General features: G+C 41.3%; 1 long non-coding RNA gene across 2 annotated transcripts; it reads left to right on the top strand.

Annotated features, from left to right (window-relative positions):
• Positions 1-9,293: 9,293 nt before the first annotated feature.
• On the top strand, positions 9,294-18,322 carry LOC139356786 (uncharacterized). Of its 2 annotated transcripts, none has more exons than XR_011609214.1 (2): positions 9,294-9,521; positions 14,020-18,322. It is a non-coding gene; the product is annotated as an uncharacterized lncRNA (long non-coding RNA). The 2 variants fall into 2 exon arrangements; XR_011609213.1 differs by lacking the exon at positions 9,294-9,521 and adding an exon at positions 9,531-10,501.
• Positions 18,323-18,937: the final 615 nt, after the last annotated feature.

The following is an 18,937-nucleotide window of genomic DNA, read 5'->3' as shown; positions in this document are numbered from 1 at the left end:
CTCTGTCCTCTTTTTGCAGGTACTATTTTCTTTTTTTTTTTTTTTTTTTTTTTTTTTTTTTTTTTTTTGAGACGGAGTCTCACGCTGTTGCCCAGGCTGGAGTGCAGTGGCGCGATCTCGGCTCACTGCAAGCTCCGCCTCCCGGGTTCCCGCCATTCTCCTGCCTCAGCCTCCTGAGTAGCTGGGACTACAGGCGCCCGCCACCGCGCCCGGCTAATTTTTTGTATTTTTAGTAGAGACGGGGTTTCACTGTGGTCTCGATCGCCTGACCTTGTGATCCGCCCGCCTCGGCCTCCCAAAGTGCTGGGATTACAGGCTTGAGCCACCGCGCCCGGCCTACTATTTTCTAAAACAATATGGTGATGGACTTTTAAAAACCCATGCTGTCATGCACTCAAAATCATTCCAGACTATTTGTAGTATCATCTGCCCAAAGAGATTGTGAACTCCCCAAGGGCAGGTTTGGAATTTGACACACAATTAGGGCTGAAAAAACTATCTTCCTTCAACATACATTCCCCACTAAAATCAATCAACTCTTCTTGTCACAACAATCTTGGTAGTGGTAGGTTAGAGAGGAGTCCCAGGAAGTTTCTTTAGATCAGGTTTCAACTGATAACAATCAAAAGGTCTTAAACCACTTTTTCATTCCAGATGAATCTCTGGTCGTTTCCTCTGCCCAGTTAGAGGTGCTAAGGAGGCCCTCAGGGTTGGTAGTTATGGGTGGCAAGTTGCACTATAAGTAAATCTCATGTCCTTTGGACTTTTTGGTGGTTCGTATTGCAACACATATTTAGGAGAAGCACAATACCTGTACAGCTGAGGGCAAAGTGGTGGGAGGGGCAGGGGGGGCTGCAGTAATGATCTGGTCTCTATGATCAGAACTTGAACAGTAAATGACAAAAAAAGAAGAGGGGGTAAACTTCCATTTTTTATTGACAGTTTGATTTGTCTTTCCGAGGGCCAAACTGAGGCACGCCTGCTAACTCCATCAGGCTTCCAGCTGAGGCCTGATGTGCTCTGAGCAATTGCTGTTATGCTTTGGGCTTGAATGCATTGGACACAGTGTCCTCATTCAACTTCTGGGAAACGATATTGCCAAATACCTATTGGTCATAATTTTGTTTGATTTCTAAGCTACTGTTCTAGAAGAGCAGCATTTTTTAAACTTTCAGAATGGGACCAAGTGGTGGATAGTGATGAATTCAGTGGATTACTACTAGCTTTTTATTTCCTTCAATGCAGTAGAACAGAATACTTTTTAAAAAAAATCAGTATGCCATATGTACTATTATTCTGCAAATCTTTTATCTTGATTATGCGTGTATATATATATGTGTGTGTGTATATATGTACATATGTATATATTTGTGATTATCTGTGTGTTCATATATATGTGTGTGTGTGTATTATGAGTTGTGATGTAAAACAGGTCCCCAACCCCTGGGCAGCAGACTGGTACCAGTCTGAAGCCTGTTAGGAACTGGGCTGCACAGCAGGAGATGAGTGGCAATTGAGCAGCATTCGGCCTGATCAGGGGTGGCATTAGATTCTCATAGGGGCACAAACCCTATTGAGAACTGCACATGTGAGGGATCTAGGTTGCATACTTCTTATGAGAATCTAACTAATGCCTGACAATCTGAGTTGGGACAGTTTCATCCTGAAACCATCTCCAATTTTTTGTGGAAAAATTGTCTTCCATAAGACCGGTCGCTGGTGCCAAAAGGTTGGGGACTGCTGATGTAAAATGTATTTCTTGCTGCGGGTTGGGGTATCAAAGAATTTTGAAAGCTACTGAAAGTGAATTTTATTTCCTATCCTAAGACAGAAAAACTGTCACAAATATCAGTTATCAATTCTGGATTTTCAGGAATGCATTGTCAGGATACAGTGTTAGAACTATTTATTGAATGTAGGTGGCTATCTTCTGTACAATTTTTTGACCACTATTTCCTGATAAAATAGAGTGGTTCTGTTTCCTGGAAGCTGTCATTGGTTGACATTTTCTACTTGTTGTTAAACAACTGGTTTTTAAGATGACCCTCAAAATTCTATTTATCCAGCACTACAATTTGCCAAAAATAGGCTTACACATAAAATTTGCTTCTATCTACCCTCCATTTCCAACTGTATAGTTTCATTCGCAGATTAGCTTCTATGGCTTTCTTTGATCTGGCCCAGTCTATATTTCCAATCTTATTTTCCATTATTCCTTGTGGTAGGCAGCTTCTATGATAGGCCCCAATAAATCACCACCTGCTGGTATTCATACATATTTGTAATCCCCTCTCCTTGAATATGGGCTGGACCTAGTGATGCACTTCTATGTGGCAAAAGTGATAGCATGTCACTTCTGAGGCTAGGTTACAAAAAGACAGGCCGGGCATGGTGGCTCATGCCTGTAATCCCAGCACTTTGGGAGGCTGAGGAAGGTGGATCACCTGAGGTCAGGAGTTGGAGACCAGCCTGACCAACATGACGAAACCCCGTCTCTACTAAAAATACAAAAATTAGCTAGATGTGGTGGTGCATGCCTGTAATCCCAGCTACTCGGGAGGCTGAGGCAGGAGAATGGCTCGAATCTAGGAGGCGGAGATTGTGGTGAGCAGAGATCACGCCATTGCACTCCAGCCTGGGCAACAATAGCGAAACTCTGTCTCAAAAGAAAGAAAAGACTGTGGCTTCTATCTTGTTCTCTTGTTCACTTCCTCTGGCTCTCTTCTTCATTTGCTTTGAAGGAAACAAGCTGCCATCTTGTGAGCTGTTCTATGGAGAGGCCCATATGTCAAGGAATGGATGTTTCTGGCAACTACCAGTTAGAACCTGTGGCCTGCCAACAGTCATTTGAGTAAGTGTGGAAGTAGATTCCGCCCATTTGAACCTTGAAATGAATGTAGTCCCAGCTAATACCTTAGCCAGAGGACCAGATAAGCTCAGCCCAGATTTTTGACCCACAGAAACAAGTGATAATAAATGTTTATTGTTTTAAGCCACTACAGTTTGGCACATTTTATTACTCAGCAATAGATAACCAATATATTCCCCTTCACATACCCTATGCTTTTGCCAATATATGTTGCTCAGTGTTCTCAATATAAACCGTTTTCCATTTAAACCATTTCTACTACTTGGAATGTTCTTCATACCTCCTCTTCCCTGCCACTATATATTTAAATTATATCTTTCCTTTGAAGCCCAGCTTAAATATCACAACTTGTATCAACTCTTCTTTATTTGGTGATCCCATTTGAAACTGATTTCACTTTACTTTCAACTTAGTGCCTTATAAATATCTTTTTTTTTTTTTTTTTGATGACACTTCTTTTTCTGTTGTCTACATACTAGATTTGATGTTAGTGTCTTTTCAGGGCAGTCTCTTGCTAATCACATCCAGTCTAGTTACTTGTAAAAATAAGGTACTTTTTGAATATGTAAAAGAATTAAATACTTTTTTCTTTATAGTACTGATCACCACCTGAAATTATGTTAAATATGTTCATTTATTTACTTTTTTATTGTTTGTCTCCCTCACTAGAACATAAGCGCACAAGGGCCAGGATTTAATCAGCTTTGATCACTGCTAGTTCCAGCACCTGAAGTAGTGCCTGACAATACATTTGCTGAATGAATAAATGCAAGGTAAATAGTTTTGAGTTTCTCAAGAACCAGGAGAAACCTATTATATGTTATGTCTAAAGGGCATATATCCTATCCCTTACTTCCTAAAGCAGAACTCTTGATTTCTCTATCAAAACTATTTTTCCTCGAACCTTTCCAAGTTAGAATAACACCATGATTCATAAGGGAGCTCAGGCCCCAAACCAAGGAAGCATCCTGAGTCCTCCTTTTCCTCAAATAACCAACCCATCAGCAAGTCATGAGGGCTCTGCCTCCACATATATTCAGAATTCTGTTACTTCTCACCATCTGCATTGCTCTGGCCCTAGTGGGACTATCATCTCTCTCAAGACATCTCCTGAATCATAGCCTAGCTCATGTGTGGGTTTCCATTCGTGGTGCTCACAGTCCATTCTCTACCTGTGAGTCATTTAGTAGCCATCTTGGTAATCAGATTGAAGAAACAGTACATAAAGGGTTTGGTACTATCCGCAGTTTTAGGCATCCACGGAGGGTCTTGAAACGTATCTCAAGCAGATAAGGGAGAACTATTGTATCTTTATGCAGCTCCCTTCTTATCATTTAGATCTTATCTTTTTTTTTTTTTTTTTTTTTGAGACGGAGTCTCGCTCTGTCGCCCAGGCTGGAGTGCAGTGGCGCGATCTCGGCTCACTGCAAGCTCTGCCTCCCGGGTTCACGCCATTCTCCTGCCTCAGCCTCCCGAGTAGCTGGGACTACAGGCGCCCACAACCGCGCCCGGCTAATTTTTTGTATTTTTAGTAGAGACGGGGTTTCACCGTGGTCTCGATCTCCTGACCTTGTGATCCGCCCGCCTCGGCCTCCCAAAGTGCTGGGATTACAGGCGTGAGCCACCGCGCCCGGCTCATTTAGATCTTATCTTAAATGTCACTGACTCAAAAAAAATCTTCCTTGGCCATTCCAGCAAAAGTTGCTCCTTGCTGTCCTATTCCCCACTGTCCTATTTTCTTTTTTAGTGCAATGTGTGAAAACACGTTATTTGTTTGTTTGCTTATGATCTTCTGCAACATTAACTCCATGAGGAAAAGACTGGTTTGGCTCATTATTAAATGAATCTTCAGTGCCTAAAACAGTGCCTGATACATAAAAAGTGTTCAGTAAGTGCTTGTTGATTTAGTACTTTCAACCTTTTCCCTCAGTGCCTAGCACAAAATAAACTCTGAATCCATATTTGTTGCAATGCCTTGTTGGTAGAAAATACAGTGTTTTTTTCTCTCAGACCCAGTCTTGTCTTTTCTTCCCTCCCTCCCTCTCTCCCTCCCTCTTTCTTTTTTTTTTTTTTTTTTTCTTTTTTCTCTTCTTTTCTCTCTCTTCTTTCTTTCTTTTCTTGCTCTGTCGCCTAGGCTGGAGTGCAGTGGTGCGATCTTGGCTCACTGCAAACTCTGTCTCCTGGGTTCAAGCTATTCTTGTGCCTCAGCCTCCCCGTAGCTGGGATTACAGACATGCGCCACCATGCCCGGCATTTCAAACCCAGTCTTATGTAAGACACAAGCATGAGAATGAATTGCAAACCTTGCTTTCTAATGACTTTGTTTCACCTAATTAAATGCCCCTTTGCTATGTATACAGTCTCACTCCTTTGTCTTAGGACAATATCATTCAGAATTCAAGTATGAACACTGGCATTGGGGAGAGACAGTGAAATTACTTTTCCTTTCCTCCATCTCCCTTCAAACCACACCTTTCCCCTTATTCCAATGACTTCCATATTTTCTTATTTTATTTTATTTTTATTTTTTTAAGAGACAAGTCTCGCTCTGTCGCCCAGGCTGGAGTGCAGTGGCGCGATCTAGGCTCACTGCAAGCTCTGCCTGCCAGGTTGATACCATTCTCCTGCCTCAGCCTCCTGAGTAGCTGGGACTACAGGCGCCTGCCACCATGCCCACCTAATTTTTTGTATTTTTAGTAGAGATGGGGTTTCACCATGTTAGCCAGGATGGTCTCGATCTCCTGACCTCGTGATCTGACCGCCTCGGCCTCCCCAAGTGCTGGGATTATAGGCGTGAGCCACTGTGCCCGGCTTCTTATGTATTTAACTTTTTTCCTCACATAGTGAAGACTGGAGAATAATTAAATGTTTAAAATTAACTAATAAAAATTGTATTTATCATATACAACACCATGTTTTGAAATACGTATACACTGTGGAATGGTTAAATTGAGCCAAATAACATATGCATTACCTCATATACTTACTTTTTGTGGTGAGAACAGTTAAAACCTATTTTCTTAGCAATTTTCAAAATACAATACATTGTTATTAACTATAGTCACCATGTTGTACAATAGAGCTCTTGAACTTATTCCTCCTATCTAACTGAAATTTTGTTATCTTTTGACCAACATGTCCCCAAACGTCCTCTCCTCCACTCCCTCAGCCTTTGGTAACCATCATTCTATTCTTTACTTCTATTAGTTTGACTGTTTTAGATTCCACATACAAATAGGATCATGTGATTTGTCTTTCTGTGCCTGACTTTTTTCCACTTATCATAACGTTCTTGAGGTTCATCCATGTTGTTGCATTTCCACATTTTTAATGTTAATCTTTCCAGGTGCCTGAGGAAATTCTTGTCTCAACTCTTCTTTTTATGATTTTGTATATTTTATTCTTGGGATCATAAATAGAAAGTGCTTGATAAATGAACGGTTGTATTCAATCTTTGTAAGATAGCTCTCAAGTCTAAAGCAACAGTATGGACTCTGTGAGCACTTTGCTGACTTTGTCATGTTTTTCTGGTGTTGACAGATACTCTATTAGATATCAATTGCTATGTAACAAATTATTCCAAGACTTAGTGTCTGAAAGCAACAATAGTTTAAAATCTTTCAAAGTGTCTATGAATCAGGAATTCAAGAGCAGTTCAGTTGGGTGTTCTGGCTTTAAGTCTTTTATGAGGTTGCAGTCCACTGTGAGAGGGCTGTAGTCATCTGATGGCATGACTGGGGCTGGAAGATCTTCCAAAGTCACTCACATGTTGGCAAGTTGGTGCTGGCCGGTTGGTTCCTCTGCAAGAAGGTGTCTGCACAACCCTGACTGAATGCTTTCAAGACATGGCAGCTGGCTTAACCCAGAGCGAGTTTGCCAAGAGAGAGCAAGGCAGAAGCTGCAATGCCTTTATGAACTAGCCTTGGAAGTCACTCTTTATCATTTCTGCCATATTCTATCAGTCGCAAAGGCAAGCCCTAATTCAACATAAAAGGGGACTATACAAGGGAGTGAATACCAGGAAGTAAGCATCACTGGGGGCCATTTTGGAGGCTGGCTACCACAGAGGTTGTCAGCAGAAAGAATTCTATTCTATTCTATTCTATTCTAATTTTATTTTATTTTATTTTATTTTGAGACAGGGTCTCACTCTGTCGCCCAGGCTGGAATGCAGCAGTCTGATCAGAGTCCAGGTTCAGGTGATCCTCCCACCTCAGTCTCCTGGGTAGCTGCGACTACAGGCACAGGACACCACGTCTGGCTAGGCTAATTTTTTGTGGAGACAGGGTTTCAGCCAAGTTGCCCAGGCTGATCTCAAACTCCTCAGCTCAAGCAATCCACCCACATCAGTTTCTCAAAGTGCTGAGATTACAGGTATGAGCCACTGTGCCCAGCCAGAAAACTTTTTTTTGGCAATAAACACAATATGCAATTGAAAGTGGCTTAAATAATGACACTATCTCACATAATAAGAAGTATGTAGAGAGTGCAGTTCTGGGGTTAATTATTGGCCCTGATACCTCCCTCCAAGACAAAGAGCTCATTATATTTTCACTTTGCCTTCTTCAACATGCTGGAGATCTCTCCCATCATGGTCACATGTTGGCTGCAGTGGTTTTAGGGATCATAGGCAGACAGAACCACATCCATTGCAAAAGAAAGGAGCGTCATTTTGTGAGTTAATTTTATTATGAGAGATAACATTTCCTGGAAATGCTGTTATTGTTATCTCAGATCCCACTGGCCAGGACTGGATAACATAGTAATGCCTAAAAGACATATTATATTGTAAATCCATATATTTCCAAGCATCAGTATTTTGTAAATGCATACCTCATTTTTCAGCAAGAAAAAGAAAATTAAGAGCCCAGAGAAACTCAATCTTAAAAAAATTTAGAAATATTACTGGGCGCGGTGGCTCATGCCTGTAATCCCAGCACTTTGGGAGGTCAAGACGGGTGGATCACCTGAGGTCAGGAGTTTGAGACCAGCCTGGCCAACATGGTGAAACCCCATCTCTAGTAAAAATACAAAAATTAGCTGGGTGTGGCAGCAGGCGTTTGTAATCCCAGCTACTCTGGAGGCCAAGGCAGGAGAATGGCTTGAACCGGGAAGGCAGAGGTTGCAGTGAGCCGAGATCGCGTCATTGCACCACAGCCTGGGCGACAAGAGCAAAACTCCGTCTCAAAACAACAACAACAACAAATTTAAACATATTTAGATAGTTTTACAGATACTTTAGTACAGACATACTCAATTCTGTCAAGACTGAAGAACTTTCCAGGGACCTAGTATCAGAACTCTGTTTCTTTCATCTCCTTCCCAAATAAAAGAGGGGAAAGAATGGCTTGACTAATGACCTTCTTGTGATACTTACCTGTTGGCCTTTTCATTTGACCCTGGAATGTTCTGTTTTGCTAGGTGTAGTATATGCCAATGAATGGGAAAGAAAACAGTGGCAGAGAGATGAAGGATTTATTGACAATGGTTCTTTGGCTAGGTAGAATGACACCTGCTAATTACCAATAAGTGTCTTGGAAAGTGAAATGTTACAGCAAAATCACAGATGTGATTCTCATATATATGCTTAAGGTTATTCAGAATGTGGTAAGGTAACAGAAACAATCAACAATTAAGCTAGAAAACAAGCTGTGTATATTCTTAGTAAAGAAAGTAGAAGTTTTATTGAAGTGCTCTATTGTTTTAAAAAATTAAAAATTTCAGATCCTTACAATTTTCCAAAATAGGATCATTAAAAAAAACCTTTATTTTTATACTTGTTAGACATCTTCTTGTCTAGAGAAATGACAGTGACTGAATGTATGTGTTGTACCCAAAGCACTCATAGGCCACGATGGACCTACATTCCTAGCCTTCAGTCAGTTTCCGGATCTTTCTTTGCCCAGGGCTAAGATACTTAAATAAGGATTTATTAAAATTAACATACCTGCAATTCTGGTTCTTAGATGGGAAGCATTTAATATATGGGCTTGGTTCTGAGATCTTTACTTGATAAAACTCCAACTGTTTTGGCTGACATCTTTGGCACTTTGTGACTGATTAAGGCACCTGCCTCCGGTTCCATGTCACTTCGTCTTGGGACACGTGGCGCTAATGCCACTTTTCAACCCCCACGCTATTCAGCGACATTAACCCGGGCGACAGTCCAGGGCTAAACAGTTGCTTAAACAGTTAAATGTGTGTTTTCTTGAGGTGAACCACGTACACAACAACCCCCTTTGAGTGAAACAATTTTGTTGTGTAACGATTTGTCACTTCTACATGGATGAGGTCAACGAAACCCTCAAAGTTGCTGTCTCAGGAATATATTTTGTTCGTGGTTGGGAAAACGAAATGGAGAATGTTACGGCATAGGGAAAATAGCTTGTTTATTTTCTCAGTGGTTAAGTGGGAGTGGGTAAAACACAATTGGCCATGCATGTGCTTTGTTTAAACGGCGGTGCAGTAATTCTAAATGAGAAGACAAGAATCCCATCGTCACCGTCTTCTCCCTTTGTCTCACATTCCGCCTGGAGGTGTGGGGGGTCTCAATGCGGAGGTGGCGGGGCTGGGGGGCGGCGCCCCAGAGGCGAAGGCGGAGGCGCCAGGCGCCGCTCCTGGCCTCTCAGGATACCACTCGGCTACAAGCAAGGTCGGGGGCAAGGCCGCGTGGCGGCTTGGAGCGGCGCGAAGGAAGCGAGGGCTGGCGGCCCCAGGGCAAACGGCTCTGGCGGCGCCAGGCTGGGGCGCTGCAGCGGGCGGGGCGTGCGCAGGGCCGCTCCCGGGAGAGAAAGGAACCTTCGCAATGTCGGAGCCCGGCTGTGGCCGGAAAACGGAGGGAAGAAGGAAAAGGAGAAGGAAGAGGGAGGGGGAAAAGGAGGTGGGGAGACGAAGGAGCGGGGAGGCGGCGGGCAGGGCCTGCGGCGCGCAGCCCCAGTAGATCTCCGGAAATTTTCCACTAACGCTCCGAGCGCCAGGGCCGCCCAGGCGCAGCCCGCCTCTGCGCGCCTGCGACCCACGTGACGGTGATTCACTAGGCGCCCCCTTCCCAGCCCGCGCGCGGACTTGGAGTTGAGCGGGGGAGCTGGGGTTGGGGAGGAGGAAGAGGAGAAGGAACGGGGAAGGGTTCGGGAAGAGGGAGGAGAGGAAGCAGAGGGGATGAGGAGGTGCGGAGGCGCCGGCTGGTACCTGGGCCCCGCCTCCCGGGTGTGTGGGGGTCGGGTCGGGGGCCCAGTAACGCCCCCTGCAGTCCAGCCTGGGCAGGCTGGGAGGCTGGCGGGTTCGCGCCAGCCACGCTCGCCTGCGTGGTGGAAAACCTAGAGAGCCCTACAGCGTCAGGGCTAATCCCGGGCCACCTCGAGGCCCCGCGGAGTTTTCGCGAACGCGCCGGGCGGTGCAGGGATGCCCTGCTTGGGAGAGTGCAGGGTGGGAAGCGGGCACGCCCTGTTGGCAGCTGCCCGCGCTTGTGTACGTGGCTGCTGACGTGGAGTACTGTAGCTGTGGAAAGCCTGCGCCCCAGGGAGGGACGCGGGGGTGCAGTCGCGGCCCATTATCTGTGCCCGGGAAGTCCTGAAGGCTCCAGGAGCTATCACATTAAACCCCCAGACCCACGAGAAAATCCTTGAAGCTTCGGTGAGCGTGGGATTTGGCGTGCTGCTGGTTCCGTATGGTTCCCCATTAAGACTTAGAAGTCGGCATACCAAGATTTCCTCTTACTCTTCGGCTGTGTTGAGTAGACATTGCACAGACACCCCGCCCATGACTCTGGTCTTGCAAGGAAACATTTATTTCATACATACTGCAACCGTTTCATCTTTCGTGTCCTTTTAGGTTCTTTCTAGTAATTGTGAACTTTTCCTCTCAAGTCATTCCATCAAAGTCTTGGAAGCAAATGAAAAAAACATACTGGCCTGAAACAGAGTTAAGATCTTTCTTTACCAACTGCCTTTCCGGGGAAGACAGCGTGGTGGGTTTGCAGTTCAGGTTTCCTCACAGCCTCTCCTGGGGGTCTTTTTCCCTCTCTGGTACCTTGAGGCATAGGACAGAAGGGAGCTGCTGAAGTTTCTGGATGTCCCTTGTTTTTTACATTTGTTTCAACTTCTTCTGGCCAGGACTGTGTGTATTGTTTTCTCATAGATTTCTGCAGTTAGAATTATTGTAATTAGTAAGAATAGTAATCTTCATATAAGGCTTAGGGTACACACTAAGGTCTTTATAAATATGTGCATATTCATTTCTCTCATCAACTGTGAGGAGGTACGGGCTATTCTTACCCCATTATTCACCTTTTACAAATGAGGACATTGATCCTTGGAGAAGTTAGATAACTTGCCCAAGGCCATTCGTTATCTAAGAGGAGGAACTGGAATTTGACCCCAAACTGTCAGGTAAATCCAATGCTTTGTTGACTATGCAGTATAAATTCTTTATTAATAAATTTAATTGTATTGAAATTTTAAGTTTACATTTTGGTGGGATTTCCCCCCTATTTTATTAAAGTGGCCTTCCTGAATTTTATTATGGAGGGATGTTTAAAGTTAGTTTGGGTAGAAAGCCACACACAATTTTAAAAAGGAAGTCTTATGAAGAAATCATGCATTCCAAGGCAGTGTGACATTTTTCTTACATGGTAGATTATTGAAATATTTGACCTAAGAACTTATTTTTTTCTCAGGAGAAAAGTTTGTCTTCATACACCTTTAGCCCTGAGCAAATGGTGAATCCTCCAGGAGAATGACGATGAGGCTTTTTGGTCTTCGATATATATCGATTGAAATGTACTCAAGAAGTGAATACCCTTGAAAGGACGATGACATAATGCCAAATGAAAAGGAAATTTCCCAAAGAAAGCTAGATAATGGATAGATTTGATAACAAGATACTACTGGTTTTTTCCTTCTGGAACCTTCTTTTCCGCACTTGAAACCTTCCCCATCCAGCCAAGACTGGGTTAGAAGCCCCTTTTGTGTGTTCGTGTGGCCCCCAAGGTCTGCCCCTGTAGTGGTACTGACCACGCTGTAATCTCGTGGCCTGTTCACCTGGCTGTGCTTCCCAGGAGAGTAGGTGCCTGGAAGAGCAGACATCCTGTCGGGCTCAACAGAGTACAACAGCGTGTCCCCAGGGCTCAGGACAGTTGTTTGTCCTAGAGTTATGGGAGTTATTGAGCTAAGCAATACTTGTTAAAAGCATGAGCTTACACAATTGATCAGCCATGTCTTGTTAGGATGTACTGAACTGGGATTTAGCAGAAACTGGGAGAGCAATGTACCCGTCAGGAGCTGTCTGTTCAATCTTGGTCTGTATATATCCCACTGACCCACATGTTATTTTGTACATAATAGTTTTTTGATGTTTATTAAGAACAAAAGCAGCCTCTTTAAAATTGTGTGTCCAGTTAGCTAACTTTATTTCAGCATCCAATTAATAATCAGAGGTTTAATAACTACAGCTTTAATTCTGGCTTCACAATGATAGAATGATAAAATCAGGATTTTTTTGGCTGAAGGAAACCTTATAACTGCTCTGTCCAATACACAACCACTAGCCACATGTCTATTTGAATGAATTAAACTTAATAAAATTAATAATTAAGTTCTTCAATAGGGCACTTTAATTGCTCAGTAGCCACATGTGACTACTTAAAAATAAAATTAATTGTATTCATCCAAAAATGGATAACACTGACATAGGTAGTTCCATTATTGTAGAAAGTATTATTGGACAGGGCTGATAAGTTACCAAAGGAAAAAAAAAAACAGGTAAAAGAAGATATTTTAGATAGCATTAGCATTCTTACATACAAAGAACATTACACTCATATTCCAGGTATCTTTTATTAGGTTGGTGCAAAAGTAATTGCGGTTTTTGCCATTTTAATGACAAAATATTTCATATATGATAAACATGTTTCCTTAGCAGTCATACCTAAATTAATGCATATTTAAACATATTCAGGAGAATGAATGGTTCAAAAGGATTCCTTTTTGCATTCCTTTAAAGTGAATACTCATTCCAGTTGATCCTTTGTGAGTCTTATTTTTTTTGTTTAAACATACTGAAATCAACTTGAGTCACTACACAACATTCATTAGATTTGGCTATGCTTTTTAAGCTCGCATGATTGAGAAACTAAAATACTCAGTAATGTTGGTAAAGGACAAATGCCAGATAGTTTTGGACAGACCAAATATATATTTAATGACATCACACATGCAATACAGACAGTTCTCAACTTACAAACACTCTATTGAGAAGCAGCCGTAGGTTAAATATAAAACATACTGGGTGTACCTTCTTTAAAATCCTCCTAAGAACAGTACCACCAGGGTATCCATTGTATAAATGAATTAGTATATAAAAAAATAAAAATAAGTCTTAGAATTAGAGAATGCTGTAGAGGCAATAAAGAGCGTGTGTAAAACTCTGGGGGAATTAGTTGAGGTTATTTCCACAGTAGAGCAGATTTGCTTAAGTAACCCCCTGACAAAAATAGCTTAGTTCCGCCTCCCACCAGCATGCCTGCTGTGTGCATTTCCCCCAGTCCTTCAGTCGTTAAAAAATTTTCCCATTTCATTTATACTCCAGTTTCAGTTCTGTTGATTCAAAGTTTTGGGACTCAGGGCAAGTTTGCTAGCTTCTCTGAGCCTCAGTTTTTTAAACTGTTAAATAGGAATAACAGCATGATGAGTGCCAAGAATTAAAGAAAAATTTATGTGAAAATATAGATTAGAAAGAAAACTAATATAAATGCAAGGGATTATGATCATAAATGCTCATAAAACTTCAGTACTCCCTGGGAAGAGCAAATGGCCATCAGTCATGTGCACGTGATCAGAATCTGGGCCGTCATATTTTTTTAAGCAAGTTGATGGCCTGAGGGTTCTTGGCCAGGTGGGAGGAGGCTGCTCTGGGATGTCCAAGAGAGATTTTAAAAAGGAGATGGAAGGCTGTGAAAACATAGTTCAAATTGGAGGGAGCTTGGGCAAATACCACCTTTTCCTTTAAGGAATGAATGTAATTGCTTGCATTTTCTATCTACTTCCATCCTCTCATTGATTTATTCCGAAGGCTAAAGTTTCTACTTTACATTCTAATTCATCTGACATAGCGTGTTTTTAAAAAACTTAGCATTGCTTGCTTTGATTTTCCAGTTGTCTTTTGCTGATGGAGCCTCTGTGAAGGGCAAATTCAAAGTACAGCTGGGTGCTGCAGTGCAGAAGTGGGAATGCGTGGCTGTGGTTATGAAGGAGCCTAGGCAGCTATGCCTTTAGCCCCTGGTGAAGCAGTGCCGGTCACATTTTGCCAGTCAAACGGAGAGGCAGCAGTAGTAAGACCAGACCAAATCAAACCAAACCAAGCAAACCACAGGGGAATGGAGGTAGGTGAAGAGCGCCAAAGAGAATGATGACTCACAACAGTTCTAAGCATGGTACATGTATCAGTTCATTTAAGCCTTATGATGATCCTATGGGGTCAGTACTATTATCGTTATTATCCCCAACTGAGGCACAGAACAACTGTGTGACTAAGCAACTGTGCTCAATGTCACACCACTCTTCAGTGATAGAAGTGACATTTTAACTCAGGCAGCTGGATCTCGAGTTTGTCCTCTTAACTACTATACTAGCAATTCTCAAACTTTCTGGTCTCAGGACCCCCTTGCAGTCTTAAAAAGTGTTGGATGTCAATGTATTTAAAAGTAATAACCAACTTACAATATGCTAATATAAATAACATTTAAAAGTGAAAATAGCTATGTTTCTCTATGTACAAAAGGTTGAGAATGGCATCGAAGAATGAAGAATCAAAGAATGGTATCACTTTATAGTTTTGCAAACTTATGCACTATACTGTACCTCCTTTGGTGTGACAGTGGTTAAGAAGAGAGGAAATGAGAGAGACTAAAAGGTGCAAGTGATGGGAACTCAAGACCTGTCTCAGTGAGCCCCCCACACTCTCGTATGAGGAAGAAATGATAACTAAAGAATCGTCTGGAAAGTGTACAGCAGCATCTGGATTTTCATGCCTGGTTTAATCTTCAATAGATTGTTTGGATTCATTTCTCTCTCTCTCTCTCTCTCTCTGTGTGTGTGTGCGTGCATGTGTGTGTGTGTGTGTGTATGAGCATACACACACATATTTGAGGTTAGGTTAAAAACTTTGTCATAAAATGTATGTAAACTGGAAAGGATTTTAGAGATTATCTGACAATTCTTTTTCTTTTATAGATGAATGTATCTGAGGCCAGACAGGAAAATGACTTATTGCTGGTTGAATTGCTGGTTAGTGGCTGGATTGGAGGTAGAACCCAGATCTTCTGCCTCTTTATTCTACTCATGTCCTGTCATGGAAATTAGTCAATCTAATTACTGTTATTATAGAAGTCTGTTTCACCGGAAAGTTTGTGAATTGACAACCATAAAATCTGTGGTAAGTTCACAGGCTTCATCAATGCCATTGTGAAATATTGACCCTCTGCTTCCCAGATTGCAGCTCCCTCAGTCTTGGTCTGTTTGCTGTTAGGATTTGTTACAACTTCTTGCTTATTGCCTTTTGTTTCACAAGCAGTGCTGAATATGGGCTGGGTATTGGAAAGAGGATAAGCAAATGAGAACCCACAGTTCTGTCATGTGAAAACACTGATTGGCCAGTCCCTGTTATCTGCAGGATGTGCTTTTCTTAAGGATGAACATATTTTGGTTCACAGGTTTCCAAGACAAGCACATTCCTGCCAGCATGATCCTTGGACAAACTGTTCTGGAATTTGAGCTCGCTACTGGAAGAGGGTTAAGTCCAGGACACACACACACATTTCAGTGGGGGGCAAGCTGTAGTTGGCTATGTTAGCACCTCATTATACAAGAGTTTCAAGATAAAGTGATTCCAGATGTGCTCTCAGCAAGTACCTAGTACTTACGATTTTTACCCATTAGCCTAAAATCTACTTTCAGAATTTTGGGGAAGCCAGAGTTAGTTAATTAACTAATTATTCTTCATAAAGTTGATTCTAAGTTGACTATAATTTGCAGTATGTTTCAAGTTAGAGGATACCCATTATAACCATATAAAACATACACATTTATAGACACACATATATATATTATCACACAGACTTGCCTTTGACAATTATTATAAGTTCATTTGAAGTACTAGTTTAATGATCATTAGGTTCCTTTGTCCTGGAAATTTCATTTAGAAACATTAGGAAAATATATATCTAAGAAGTAGTATTCTAGTTTCTTCTTATTGATGAAGCTGCAGTGACAGTCATTATTAGTCTGAAGCATAAATTTCATGAGTAAGTCCTGGTTAAAAGGCTCCCTCCCTTGTTTAAAAAAACAAGATTTGAAATTTTTTGCTTTGTAACCTAAATTTACGAAAAAGAGTTAAAGAGAAAAGATGATGTTTTCCCTGATAATTCGTATTATTGTTAGGAATATGGAATTTTTGCGTCACTTGGCCCTAGAAGGTGGAGAGCTAAAGGTGAACATTTCATTTTGCTCTCAAATATTTTAAATTTGTCTGCAGAAATTATGATTTCTGCTGAATACAATGGAAGCCTTTTTAGCTGGTCTTACTTGAGTTGAGAATATTACATCCTAATATGCTCTTTTGATTTTATTTTGCTCTAAAGTAAATTTTTAAAAATTTAGGTATGTTATCTGGCATCAAGGACAACACCATTTATTTGCCAAAGGGTGTAACCTAGGGCATTATACACTAAATGGGAATATTGGCAAACATACTCTTCAGAGGTACCTGTTTTGCTGTAGGGCAGTACCTACAGCAAAGCAGTCTGGGTATGATGGACTCTGGATCCAGACTGTTTGGTTTCATTTCTGCTTCTGCTTTTTACTAGCTGTGTGCTTTAATTTCAGGAATGTGAGAGATAAATAATAACTTATGAAGATTTAGTTAAGTCTGAACTTGTAAAGGAAGCACTTGGAACCATGCCTGCCATATGTTAAGTACTATGCAAGTGTTAGCTTAAACAAACAAACAAATCTCAAATTTTGTTTTTGTCATGTCAGAGAGGCTAATATCAAGTGATGGCTGAAGCAGCAAACAACTAATTAAATTTAAAAGGAAAATGATCTTTGGGATTAATCCTCTCTTGTGAAAAGTTTTCTAGAGCTTCCATCCAGCTGTGGCTAAACCTGGAGGTGAGGAAACTGTGGCAGAGTGAATGCCATTGATTAAAGAAAGGCCAGGACCTTGCTCTTAACAATTGTTTCTATTATTTCTATTTTGAGAGAAAGACCCTTAGTGTTACCCATCAGCAGGAGATGGACTGTAGTCTTTGTGTGGATTGACAAACATTTGTAGTTTAACAATGCGAAGGGCTTTCTTTACAGGAAATGAAAAAGTTGTGATTTTCCATAAGTCATTTAGAGAGTCACTATTGAGCCAGTCAGGCCGGGCCCGCTAGTCCATACAACGGTTCTGTGACAATTAGTCTTGTGCTGTTGTAGCATTTCAGACTCATGGAGCCTTTTTCTTAGAAGACCTCTCTTCCTTCTGGCTGACACAGTCCCATCCCAGGGTGCAGGGCCTGAAAAGTGGAGTACAGTCTGGATTTCAGCCCTAACCATCCCCTCCCCCCAGGACACGGTGCAGTACACAAATGGCACATTGAATGTGGTAGCCATGAAGACAGATTTTTGAATTTTACTTTCTGTGCTTCAGATCAGGAAATATGTTTATTTTATTGTTCAGTCATAGTCTACTTCAATAGCTGGATCTGGGGAAGGGATGGTTCAGTATTTTTTGTCATTGAATCCAGTGGTTGATTGTTAATTATTACTTAAGATTATCCACAAATCCTGCTAACAGTCCAAGACTGTTTTCTATCAGAGGTTTTATGAAGCCACTTAATTTAGGGTTAAGGTCCTGCTGAACCTTATAGGAGTCTTTAAAAGCAAGGAGAAAGGCATCAGAATATCACACCCTTTTAGCTATAAATCATATTTCTGTAATGCTGTTGCTACTTTTTTTCTACATGCTCTTGCAATTTAAGATGATGCATTTTATTTCCAGTGGTTTGCAAGCTGTAACTGAAAAATAGAATGCTCGGAAAAGCCTCTGGCTAAAAACCAGTCTATTGACATAGAATCATGTCAGGACTGGCCCCAGGATATTTGTGGATTTTGGCCTGTCTTGTTTCTTATCCAATATTTCTTTTCAGTATTATCACAGTTAAATTCCTCATTGGATATGCAATAGCTTAAAATCACATTAAAGTTTGGACTTAAATCAAGCATAGCAAAAAGTCTTGATTCTTTGACATTAGCTCCCAACATTCTTCTATTACGGTTTCAGTGGTCCTGAACTTTGGAAGATGCTGATCAGGTAATAACTCTACTGTCCCCTACAAGGAGAATGCCACCTGTAAAAAGGCACCGAGAAGTTTTATTGTCTCAAATATATTTATTCTGATTCTTAAGAAAACTTGAAGTAACTTGTGTTGTTTTGTTCTTATTTCTTTTTGTTTAGAAATCTTTAATTTTCATTTCCCCACCCTGAGTCTTTTCCATTCTGAAATGAGTACAAACTGCTTTTTAGTTCACACATATGCTCTAGAAACAGTTGTTTCGATTATTAAATTTTTATCTGACAGTAACATGCACTTAATACATTATAGTTTATAAAGTACTTTTTCAAATCCATTACACATTTAATACCATGATCTTTTGAGATGGACATTACAATTTTCTCCTTTTCTGCAAACTGGGAAACTAAAGCTCAGAGATCCACATACTGTGCTACCCAAAGAATATAGGAAGACAACCAGACTTTTTACCTTTTATTGATTAAAAAAGATATGTCCTCACAATTTCCATGTAATTAACCAGTCCTGAAATTATAAGACATCCTTTCCTCACTTAATTACATGTGGTGGTGTTGTGGGACTTTTTCTTAGTTCAGCTAAAGATGGGGTTTTTGTCACAGGGCCATGAAAATGTAGGCTCACAGACAATTTAAAGGGTGACTAAGGCAGGGTTTTATTGGGTGAAAAGGAAAACAAGGGGAAAGGGAGACTCTTAGCAAAACGAGACAGTGTGCTTCTTG

Source organism: Macaca nemestrina, chromosome 10, assembly GCF_043159975.1.
Source record: "Macaca nemestrina isolate mMacNem1 chromosome 10, mMacNem.hap1, whole genome shotgun sequence".
Taxonomy (NCBI): Eukaryota; Metazoa; Chordata; class Mammalia; order Primates; family Cercopithecidae; genus Macaca; species Macaca nemestrina.
This window is presented reverse-complemented; position numbering and strand designations above follow the sequence as displayed.